This window comes from Zingiber officinale, chromosome 3B (assembly GCF_018446385.1).
Source record: "Zingiber officinale cultivar Zhangliang chromosome 3B, Zo_v1.1, whole genome shotgun sequence".
NCBI classification, from domain to species: Eukaryota; Viridiplantae; Streptophyta; class Magnoliopsida; order Zingiberales; family Zingiberaceae; genus Zingiber; species Zingiber officinale.
Window position 1 is genome coordinate 107,584,955 of NC_055991.1, and position 12,567 is coordinate 107,597,521.

Sequence of the window (12,567 nt, forward strand, 5' to 3'; positions counted from 1 at the left end):
TCGATCGCGTCTCATGACTTGTTTATATGACATGCATTTTTTTGGGTCGCCGGTTCACGTAACGATATAACGTGTTATATGAATATCCCATATTCAACAACGTCTTGCAAAGAAATGCGCTGAGGCTTAATTTCACGGCGAACGACACTACATATTCGAAGGGTTATTATCTAACAGATGGAATATATCCCGAGTGAGCTACTTTCATTAAGGCTTTTCCTTGACTGGAGGATCCCAAGAGGAAGTTGTTTAAGGAAAGACAGGAGTCTACAAGAAAAGATATCGAATGGACATTTGGGGTGCTTCAATCTCGATGGGTGATTGTGAGAGGTCCAACTCATTATTAATATAGGAAAAAGTTTAAACAAATCATGTTAACATGCATTATTTTGCATAACATGATTATTGAGGATAAGGGAGGTCACGTGATAAATTGGTACAATGATGAAGGTGACAAACCTGCACAATCTGTCCATGGCTCAAACCGAGGATATCATGATTATCTTCGAATAAATTCTGAACTACGTGACACTCAAGTTCATCACCAACTTCACGTCGACTTAGTAAAGCATATCTGGGGCAATACAACAAAAATCTGTGAATTAGTATTTCATATATTATTTTTAATTTCATCATAGTGTGGTTTATTTAAGTTATTGCTGCATTTCATTTTCATAATTACATGGTAATTTAAAATAAATTTCATTTTCCCAATTTTATAATTTTAGCCGCTCAGTTGTAATTTTGTTTTCCTAACGTTGTAATTTTAGTCGCTTAGTTGTAATTTCATTTTCCCCAACTTTTTAATTTCGTTTTCTCATAGACATCTATTTTATTTAATAAATATATTAAAAAATTAATATTATTTTTGAAAAACAATAAAATTATATTTTTAAAAGTAAGATTATTATTAAAAAATAATAATAATTTAAATATTTTAAAATATATTTATTTAATATGATATAATTTCAAGATAATTGAGTAGATTGTGGGACCCATAAATAATGAGTATTAATGTTAAAAGAAATGTGGGTGAAAAAAGGATATTGTTATAATGAGTATGTGACAGTGGACCCATACTTTTTGATAAGGTGATGGATGTTATAATGATATAACGTTGTGGATGCCCTTACAGGACATTCAAAAGACAATAGGACAACTAAGGGTTTGCAAGTAAACTAATGGGAAATAACTTCACGATGAACATGAGTTGTAACTTGTAAGGTAAACTTTTAAGTGAGCTAAGAACTGAGAGAATTGAATATAGGAAAATGTAGTCTTCAACTTAGGCAAAAACATGGCTAGCAGGATGGCTCTCGTTGATTGAAGATAGTTTTTAGTCAATTGATGATTGAGTTGACTAGACAATCAACTTAAGTTGATATACCAATAAATAGAATATTTATATTCACGACTGAATTAGTCGTATAGTTAACTAATCTTGAATCAGTCAACTAATATTTTCAATTATAGTAGAAGAGTTAAACATAATCATTGATCTAACAAAGTTGAAGGATAATTGTTGGATGACCTAAAGGTTACCAGAGAGAGACTAAAGTAGTTATTGAAAAATTAAAAATATTGTAATGAGAAAAGTAATTGACTGATGGTGGATCCAATCTGTTGATTAATAAGGGAACGATTTAAGATTGACATTTAAACTTATTTGTATTTGCATTCTCAACTCTATCTTGTGTAATCTTACCTAAATTTTCTAGCTCCAATTGTTGTGTTGTAAAAAAGATTGTAATATATTTTATTCACAAAAGGAGTCCTAGAAAGAGAAAAACTAGTGGACTTTGAGAAATGACTAGTTGAAAATTCATAAACAGTGGAGTAGGAGGAAAGAGGGTTCTGAATCGGATTACTTAGCATGCTAGCATTGCATATCTATTGCAATTGACCTTACTAAGTTATTAGAAGTATAAACTAACTTCACAAGAAAAATACTACTCAGCTATGAGACTGAATCCTCTGGTCCATTTTTTATGGATCAAGAGTGGTCCATCTTACCATCTAAAATCAGACAAAATAATCTTTTCATTCTTGGTTAAAAAAACAAAAAAATTGGCTACCAGAACAATGAACTTCTTCATATCCATGACTTTAGATATAACATACACTTAGAACTCTATTGGAAACAACTTCTTGCAAAAAGCAAGGTAAGAATATGTACAATGAATCCTTCCCCGGGACGCCGCATGACGGAAGCTTCGTGCACCGGGCTGCCCTTTATACACTTATAACTCTAAAATGTTGAAAACCCATACAAATAAATAACAAGAAGCAATTTACATGAGACCAAGCTTTTTCATCCATGAAAAACCAAGCGTTGAGCCTAAGCGTGCAATTTGTTGGAAATTAGAAATTGTATACTCAAAAACTTGTTAAATACATACCATCATAATCCTATGTTATATATAAATAACATAGGATCTTTCTAATCATACTTATTTTAAAAACTCGCTACGCTATCATATGCCCCATAAGACTTAAACAGGGTTAAACCCAAGTTTCTTTTTACATCATAAAAGCATGCCAGCAACTTCAATTCGAAGAATAAAGCACTTCAATACTCACTTTTATAAAGACTTGGTTATCTGATTAGCATCGGAACATGCCTTTGTATCCCTACTCAAGAACAACTATGACTTCAAATTTTCTCCAACTTCTTAGCCATCACAACAGGATTCTCTTTGGCCAACACCACTCGGCCAGTAGCCTTGTAGTCGAAAGAGCATTCATGTGCCTCAGAGTACCTATGAGAGGAACAGAATGCGCCACCACACCGGCATTTGAAACCAATTAAACCTATCTTTTTCTGGCATTGGGCACATCGGTTAGCCGGTTGCTTCTTCAACAATCCCTTTAGTTGATCGTCGACAACCTTGGGCTCACTTGGTCCATCCACTTTACTCAAACCTTCAGTGTGGTTGATCTGCACAGAAGAAGATGGAACAATCTGTGGTTTCTCCACTTCTGTTATAGGGGAAGATGTTGTTTCCGGTAAATTCCGGAGTATGCAAACTGATCGTCGAGGCTAGTGTTCGACACTATCTCCGTAAACGATATTGCTCCGCTACGGTGCTTAACGGATTGTTGCAATTCGTTCCCAAGATACAACGACGACAATCGTCTCGGAATCGTAGCACTCCGACTTCCGAGACCAGCGAACCTTCTCGTAGGCTTCTTGGACTCTTGAATGCACAAGATGAGTGAGTGAATACTTGAGGAAGAGAAGATTAAGTTGAGTTTTTTGATTCCAATCTGGAGGGTTCTATTTATACAGAAGGAAGAGGCTTTAGGGAGGGGTGTGACCTTTGGGTGGATTAATCTGGGCCGTCCGGACTGAAGAGTTATAACCCTTCACATAGCCCCTTTAATCTCATCCATCAGATCTAAGAGTTGTGACCCTCAGATCTATCAGCCATCGGATCTGGATCCATTGATCTGATGCTTCAGATCATGTCTCATCCCAAGCCGTCAGATCGTGACTCATTGTGATCCAACGCTCTAGATCGCATCACAAGCGATCCACCATACTTCTTTGATCAACGTTGATCAACGGCTGCCATCCGTTCGCCCAACCAATTGTCCAGTCATCTCCCTTTGCCAACGAGGATGCCACATAGGCACTGCCATGTCAGGTACTAGCCTGACACGTCACCCGAGTGCCATGTAGGCACTGCAATGTCACCTGGAGCATAAATTTAAGCTCCTCAATGCGAAGTGCGAAGTGCAAAGTGCGCCTACAAAGCGCCCAAAGCGCCCATTGCGCCCATTGCGCCCATTGCGCACGTGGCGGGTGGCGGGCTCACAGGTGCGAGCACCTGCTCGCCCCTGAGCAGAGAATACCTGGTACTTTTCTGAGTTAACTCCAATAACTCAACATCATTAATAAGTAAGGAATGCACATCGGAAATTTCCGATGTGGGACTATTCTCCCTTGCATTTCCTTAATGAATAACCAACGTTATTTTGGGCCAACTTTGAACATTAATTTCTCATTCACCCTTAATCGGTTTTGAGCAAATTAATAGTCTAAATCTATCTACGCGAAACGTAGATTTCAATTTTGAAGTCAATTACGACTTTCAACAATTGATGGCTTCCGATTTTTCCTCCTTACAATCGTATTGGTCTATTTAGGCCCCAATATCCAACAATCCCCCACATGAATGGAAATTAATGTAATGCGTGTATGCATGCTGACACTTTACAAGAGTCCAATCGATAAGTCACTGCATCGGGAGAGGTAGCTTGTGGCTTTGAACCTTCCGTAGTGGAATGCTATCGAGTATACTAGGCTGCGCAGTGAACGTGATGTCTTGAACTGCTCAGCTGTTTGTGTATACTAAGACAATAACACCCACACAGAGACCTATCTCACCTACTTTAGGTTCTCATGGTTGGTTCCGTTTTGGCCATGGACACCATCTTGGATTCATGAGTGTTTCATTGAAGCGGCCTGTCTTCACACTCACATAGGTGACACTTCTATCAAGAGTATCCTACCATACTCCACCTTATAAGGTATAGAAGTCACTAAAAGCATAAGCTTAACCTCACTACATGAGGTAGGACAGCACAAATTCATCCTAGGATTGGGATAGAGATAAACTATCTCCTGTGCTGAACCACAACTTCTGAAACTTTGTTGTCCCATTGAACCAAGATCTTGGGATCTCCAGTCAACAAGGTTGGGTTTTCCACTTCAGTCGTTTTCAGTTGTAGATTTTTAATCCCATTCCTCTTGATGAGCAGTATACTTGATCTCGACTCAACCCTTTCGTAAGAGGATCGCCAAATTATCTTTGGACTTAACATAGTCGATTGCAATCACTCCATTCGAGATCAACTGCCTAATGGTATTATGTCTACGACGTATATGTCTTGACTTCCCATTATACATACTACTCTGTGCCCTTCCAATCGCCGATTGACTATCACAGTGGATCAGTACGGCAGGTACAGGTTTTTCCCAGCTCGGAATATCTTCCAAGAAGTTCCGCAGCCATTCAGCTTCCTCAGCTGCTTTGTCTAGTGCTATAAACTCGGATTCCATAGTTGACCGAGCAATGCACGTCTGCTTAGTGGATTTCCAAGATACTGCTCCCCCACCGATCGTGAATACATATCCACTAGTGGATTTGGAGTCTTTTATATCTGATATCCAATTAGCATCACAATATCCCTCCAACAGCGGGATATTTTCCATAATGTAATCCATAGTTCATAGTATATTTCAAATATCTAAGAACTCGCATCAATGCCTTCCAATGGGCGTCGTTTGGATTACTGGTGAAACGACTCAGTTTGTTGACCGTACAGGCAATATCCGGACGTGTGCAGTTTGTAAGATACATCAAACTGCCTATTATCCGAGAGTATTCCAACTGCGATATGGTCTCACCATGGTTTTTCGCTAAGTGTTGACTTAGATCCATAGGTGTTTTTACAGTAGAAAGATCGTACGCATTGAATCTTTTCAATACTGATTCTACATAATGGGATTGTGTTAGAACTATCCCCTCTGATGTCCTGAGAATTTTAATTCCCAATATAACATCTGCTTGACCCATATCTTTCATATCGAAATTTTTGGTCAACATTTTCTTTGTAGTCATGATTACATCATGATTACTGCCCATTATTAGCATGTCGTCTACGTACAGACAGACGATTATATAGCCTTTGGGTGTGTCTTTGACATAAATACATTTGTCACATTCATTTATTCTGAATTCGTTTGACAGCATTACTTTGTCAAATTTTTCGTGCCATTGTTTAGGCGCTTGCTTAAGTCCGTATAACGACTTAACAAGTCGACACACCTTTTTCTCATTTCTTGGAGCTATGAACCCTTCGGGTTGCTCCATATAAATTTATTCTTCCAACTCACCATTTAAGAACGCAGTCTTAACATCCATTTGATGTATTTCAAGGTCATACAGTGCTGCAATGGCTATTAGCACTCGTATGGACGTAATCCTTGTCACCGGTGAGTAGGTGTCGAAGTAATTAAGGCCTTCCTCTTGCTTGTACCCTTTGGCTACAAGTCTGGCCTTATACTTGTCAATTGATCCATCAGCTTTATACTTGCGTTTTAGTATCCACTTACAACCTAATGGTTTATTACCAGAAGGAAGGTCTACTAATTCCCAAGTATGATTATTCATGATAGACTCAATCTCACTATTGACAGCTTCTTTCCACATTGGAGCATCGGGACTAGAGAGAGCCTCACTTAATGTTCTTGGTTCCATTTCTGACATGAAAGTCATGTAATCTGGCCCGAACGATTTCTCAACTCTAGCCCGTTTGCTACGACGTGGCTCTTTGTTTTGATCGTCAATAGTTCTTTTATAACAGCTAAGTTCGGTAACGACATTCTCGTTTGAACTTCCGTTGTTATCATTTTCAACATTTCCCTTCTTATTTGGGAATACGTTTTCAAAGAATATTACATTCCGAGATTCTATGGTTGTTCCCACATGAATATCAGGAATGTCTGATTTGTGAACTAGGAAACGATATGCACTACTATTATGGGCATATCCGACAAATACCGCATCGAACGTTTTAGGTCCGATCTTTACTTGCTTTGGTTTAGGTACTTCGACCTTTGCCAAGCACCCCCACACTTTCAGGTATTTGTACGATGGCTCGCGGCCTTTCCATAGTTCATAAGGAGTTTTATCACTTTTCTTATGAGGGATTTTGTTGAGAATGTGATTTGCCGATAATATTGCTTCCCCCCACAAGTTTTGTGGTAAGCCTGAATTTATCAACAAGGCATTCATCATCTCTTTTAGTGTCCGATTTTTACGTTCGGCAACACCGTTCGATTGAGGTGAGTAAGGTGCCGTTGTTTGATGAATAATGCCAGATTCTGAACAAAATTCATTAAACGGTGCACCATATTCTCCACCTCTATCGCTACGAATTATTTTAATTCGTTTGTCAAGTTGATTTTCAACTTCTGTTTTATAAGTTCTAAATGCCTCTAGGGCTTCGGCTTTACTTCTTAAAAGAAAGACATAATAGAACTTTGTGCAGTCATCGATAAAAGTAATAAAATACTTTTTACCTCCTCTAGTTTGCACAAATTTCAAGTCGCATAGATCACTATGTATTAACTCTAGAGGAGTCGTTGACCTTTCCACCGAATGAAAAGGTAGTTTCGTCATTTTTGCTTCCACGCACACTTCACATTTGTGTGTTCCGTCAACATTGATGTTTGGTAATAAATTTAATTTGACGAGACGTTTAAGAGTATTATTATGCACATGTCCGAGTCGATCATGCCACAAATTAAAACACTCAACAACATAGCTGGAAGCATTTATTTTATTACCATCAATATTTCGGAGTACAGGCATTACAACCATTTTGAATAGACCCTTTTCTAGGTACCCCTTTCCTACGAAGATATTATTCTTCGTAAGTACAAAGTTGTCTGACTGGAACACTAGCCTAAATCCGGCCTTAACTAGTGCCGCTCCAGAAACTAGGTTCTTACTGATGTCGGGAACATGGAGTACATCAATGAGTGTTAGCTCCTTTCCGGACGTCATCTTCAGAACAACTTTTCCGAGTTCGACAATTGGCGACGTCGTGGAATTACCCATATAGAGCTTCCTGCCATTTATCGGAGTATACTTGGAGAACATATATGACGAGTTGCTCCAGTATCAATGAACCATCGCTTGGGTTGGTATCCACCAAGTTGGCTTCAAATACAACCGCAGTGAGATCCAAGTCCTCAAGAGAGGTTGCGACGTGGTTCGCAGCATCCTTTGGCCCCTTGGTTGGCTTCTTCGGGCGTCTGCAGTCCTTGGACAGGTGTCCTGCCTTTCCACAGTTATAGCAGGATCCGTTGAACTTCTTTGCTTGTGCCTTCTTCTTGAACTGTTTCGGCTTTTTAGCGTTCGGCTCGACCAGGTTGGACATATCGTCTATAGTCCGCTTGGTTCCTCTGCAGTCGGATAACTTTCGATTATCCTCCTCTATTCGTAGCCTCAGGATCAGGTCTTGCAGCCCTATCTCCTTTTGCTTGTGCTTTAGGTAATTCTTGAAATCCTTCCATGACGGAGGGAGCTTCTCAATTACCGCAGCAACTGCGAATGACTCGTTCAGCTTCATTCCTTCGGCGTCCAGATCATGCAGTATTAATTGCATATCTTGGACTTGAGATGAGACACTCTTTGAGTCCACCATCTTGAAATCCAGAAACCGGCCGACGATGAATTTCTTCAGTCCGGCATTTTCGGTCTTGTATTTCTTCTCAAGCGATTCCCACAAAGATTTCGCTGTCTCCAATGAACAATACACGTTATACAACGTGTTGTCCAAGGCGTTGAGAATGTAGTTGCGACACAGAAAATCTCCGTGCGTCCACGTATCGCAAGCAGCCTTGCTACCGTCCGTAGCGACTGGCGGGTCTTCACGCAAAAACCGTACAAGGTTTAGCGTTGTTAAGTAGAACAGCATCTTCTGCTGCCATCTTTTGAAGTCGGCTCCGGTGAATTTCTCCGGCTTTTCTCCGTGCGGAATGGATGTCGGAACGGCGGTCGGAACGGCCGTCGGAACAACGGTCGGAATGGCGGTTGGAACGTCGTTGGTAGCCATATCAGTTTGTACGGAATATCGTTTCCGGGTAGCTTCTCGAGTATGCAAACTGATCGTCGAGGCTAGTGTTCGACACTATCTCCGTAAACGATATTGCTCCGCTACGGTGATTAACGGATTGTTGCAATTCGTTCCCAAGATACAACGACGACAATCGTCTCGGAATCGTAGCACTCCGACTTCCGAGACCAGCGAACCTTCTCGTAGGCTTCTTGGACTCTTGAATGCACAAGATGAGTGAGTGAATACTTGAGGAAGAGAAGATTAAGTTGAGTTTTTTTATTCCAATCTGGAGGGTTCTATTTATACAGAAGGAAGAGGCTTTAGGGAGGGGTGTGACCTTTGGGTGGATTAATCTGGGCCGTCCGGACTGAAGAGTTATAACCCTTCACATAGCCACTTTAATCTCATCCATCAGATCTAAGAGTTGTGACCCTCAGATCTATCAGCCATCGGATCTGGATCCATTGATCCGATGCTTCAGATCATGTCTCATCCCAAGCCGTCAGATCGTGACTCATTGTGATCCAACGCTCTAGATCGCATCACAAGCGATCCACCATACTTCTTTGATCAACGTTGATCAACGGCTGCCATCCATTCGCCCAACCAACTGTCCAGTCATCTCCCTTTGCCCACGAGGATGCCACATAGGCACTGCCATGTCAGGTACTAGCCTGACACGTCACCCGAGTGCCATGTAGGCACTGCAATGTCACCTAGAGCATACCAAAGCGCCCATTGCGCACGTGCGCACGTGGCGGGTGGCGGGCTCACAGGTGCGAGCACCTGCTCGCCCCTGAGCAGAGAGTACCTGGTACTTTTCTGAGTTAACTCCAATAACTCAACATCATTAATAAGTAAGGAATGCACATCGGAAATTTCCGATGTGGGACTATTCTCCCTTGCATTTCCTTAATGAATAACCAACGTTATTTTGGGCCGACTTTGAACATTAATTTCTCATTCACCCTTAATCGGTTTTGAGCAAATTAATAGTCTAAATCTATCTACGCGAAACGTAGATTTCAATTTTGAAGTCAATTACGACTTTCAACAATTGATGGCTTCCGATTTTTCCTCCTTACAATCGTATTGGTCCATTTAGGCCCCAATATCCAACAGAAGAAACCATCGACTCATGTTTCATGGCAATATCCTTGTAGCATTTGGAGCAGAGGTTATTGTTCATGGCAGTTCCAAAAAACCCACATTGGTTTGCACATAAAATGGGGACTTCAGGGGGTTCGCAATATATCAGTTTGTTCGGTATCCTTTTTCCAGCTCTCTTGCGCCATTCAGACTCGAACAACTTACTTTTTCACCTCTGATTTTTGGTGAGGCAAAATCAAGAGGCAGGTCCCAGATATTCCTGTGGTCATAACAAAATATCAAAAAGATGATCAACATCGAGAAAGTCAGGTTAATTTGATCAAGGTAAAACAACGAACAAAAGAAAGGGAAAATAAGGACCAAACTGAGCACAAATAAAAGAGAGTTTTATATTGTGATGGAATATAGAACGATATTAGCACAGAAGAATATCATACATATAAAACGATCTGTGGAAAAATAAGAACTCAATTCAGAAGTAGGAACTCAACAAGACCAATTAGACGGCAACCAAAATCCAAAAAGAAGGGGAATATAGGAACAAATTCCGATCTTCAGCTTGTAGATAACTCAATTAACAAAGACACAACGAAAAGGAAAGATCCCGTTACAATCACGATCCTCGAAAATAAAAATACAAAATTAACAAGATTACCTTGAATTTACAAGGAAAAAAAAAGGCAAATTGTACAATCCAAAGAACTTCGGTTGAATCCCCTTCCAAAAGCCAGATGGCAACCAAATCCCTCCGTGGAACCAAAAAGAGGAATCCTATCTCGAATCCATAGAAGAATAAACGCTATCGAAGCGACAGAGACAAGACATACAAGAAGCTGAGCCGATCGAAGCGAAATAGCAAGTCAGAGATGGTCGAGGACGCGATGGCCTCCAGGCGAACTGAGATCAAAGAGCAGGAGATATGGAGGAGTTAGAGAAGGGGGCTGGGGTTTTTATAGTACGAATTTGGGCGACTGTTGCCCCTGATGGGGAATAAAAAACAAATATTAGCTTCACGCGCTTAATGGCTACCCAGTTCTTAACATTATTATTATTGGTTTACTTTTGCTCGGGCACCGAAACTATTGGAGGTAAAAATAGGTCTTTTTTTTAGGAGATCTTTAAAAATTATGTTAATGGTTTGAATTATAAATTTGTTGGTTTGTTAAAAAAAAAATCCAGAAAAATTAGTCAATCCGTTACGGCCAAAAAAGGAGATTTTTTTTTGGCATGTCTGGGTTCATTTAGTAATTGATACGATCATATCTTAATTAAAATAAATAATTTATCAAACATTACTAAAATAAACTAGGTTAAGTCTGATTTGATGATTACAAATCGTGAAGTTACATAAATATTATCAATAATGATGGCAAAAAATAACAGAAATTTTGAATTGTTTCCATATTGAAATTTGTCTATTTATTAATATAGGCTTTAGGTTTCAATATATTTTTTTAATATGGAGTAAAGATCATATTGGAGTTCTTGATAAAAATAATTATAATAAATTAAGGGCAAAAATTAACAACAATAATAATTAAATCTTATTTATTAGGTGAGGTCAGCTCTATATATTCTTTTATAACATTGGACTCTATCTTTACTATATTAGTATCTATACTAATTGAAACATTTACTAGTTGTCTAAGTAAACGTTTGTATCATTTTAAACGCATCTTTATGAGTTTTTCTCAATAAGTGCAATTTCGACTTTCTCTTATTTTTTTATTCTGTTCGCCCTCGTATGTCTATACGTCCACCTTAACATTTTCATTTTTTGTAACTCTCATCTTTTACTCATGTGCTTGAGTCACAACCCAACATTCAACTCTATATAATATAGTAGATCTAATTACGATTTTGTAAAACTTTTCTTTAAGTTTTAGAGATATTTTACGATCACACAAAGCACCCGACGCTCTCCTCCATTTCAATCATCCTACTTGTATTCAATGTAAGACATTTTTCTCAATCACCTTCATCATTTAAAAAAAATGATACTAAATATTTAAAGCTCTCAGTTCCAGACAACTTGTCATTTTATATCTTAATAATTATCTCATTACGTCTAATATTGCTAATTTTAAATTTCATATATTCTGTCTTTATTATATTGAACCTAAAACATTTCCCTTCTAGTATTTTACACCAAGATTCTAGTTTAGCATTTACTTTTTCACGTGTTTCATCTACTAAACAGCATGAACCATGATACTGTGTTTTGAATGTATGTAGTAAATTTGTCAATAATTAGTATAAAAAAAAAGAGATTTAGAGCTTATCCTTGATGTACCTTTATCTTTATTAGAACACTATAAAAAAATACAGCTTTACCAATGGAATTATCGACAGAATTTATTATTCGTCGAAAATATTCAGAATTACCGACGGAATATATTTGTTAACCGCTAGACTTCAACGTTTGTATGCATCTGCTGCTACAGCTTACCACATGATGTGGTATCATGAGCATGAGCACAATGGAGATATAATGTGTCATCCATGTGATTCCCCTGCATGAAAACATCTTGATGTTTTATTTCCCTCTTTTGTAATGCAACCACGTAATGTGAGATTGGAACTTTCCACAAATGGATTTTAGCCATTTGGTCAGTCAGGTCAACAATATTCATCTTGGCCAGTTATATTAACATCGTACAATTTATCGTCATGGATGTGTATGAAAGATGAATTTATATTCCTTACAGTACTTATTCCTGGTCTAACAAATCCCAAAGAGAAGATAGATGTTTTCTTGCAACCTCTGATTGCCGAGTTGAATGAATTATGGAATGTAGGGTCAGTGACTAATGATATTGCAGG

The 12,567-nt window shown here is 38.7% G+C and overlaps 1 pseudogene; it reads right to left on the bottom strand.

Moving 5' to 3' along the window:
• Positions 1-2,640: 2,640 nt before the first annotated feature.
• On the bottom strand, positions 2,641-10,665 carry LOC121967239 (annotated as a pseudogene).
• Positions 10,666-12,567: the final 1,902 nt, after the last annotated feature.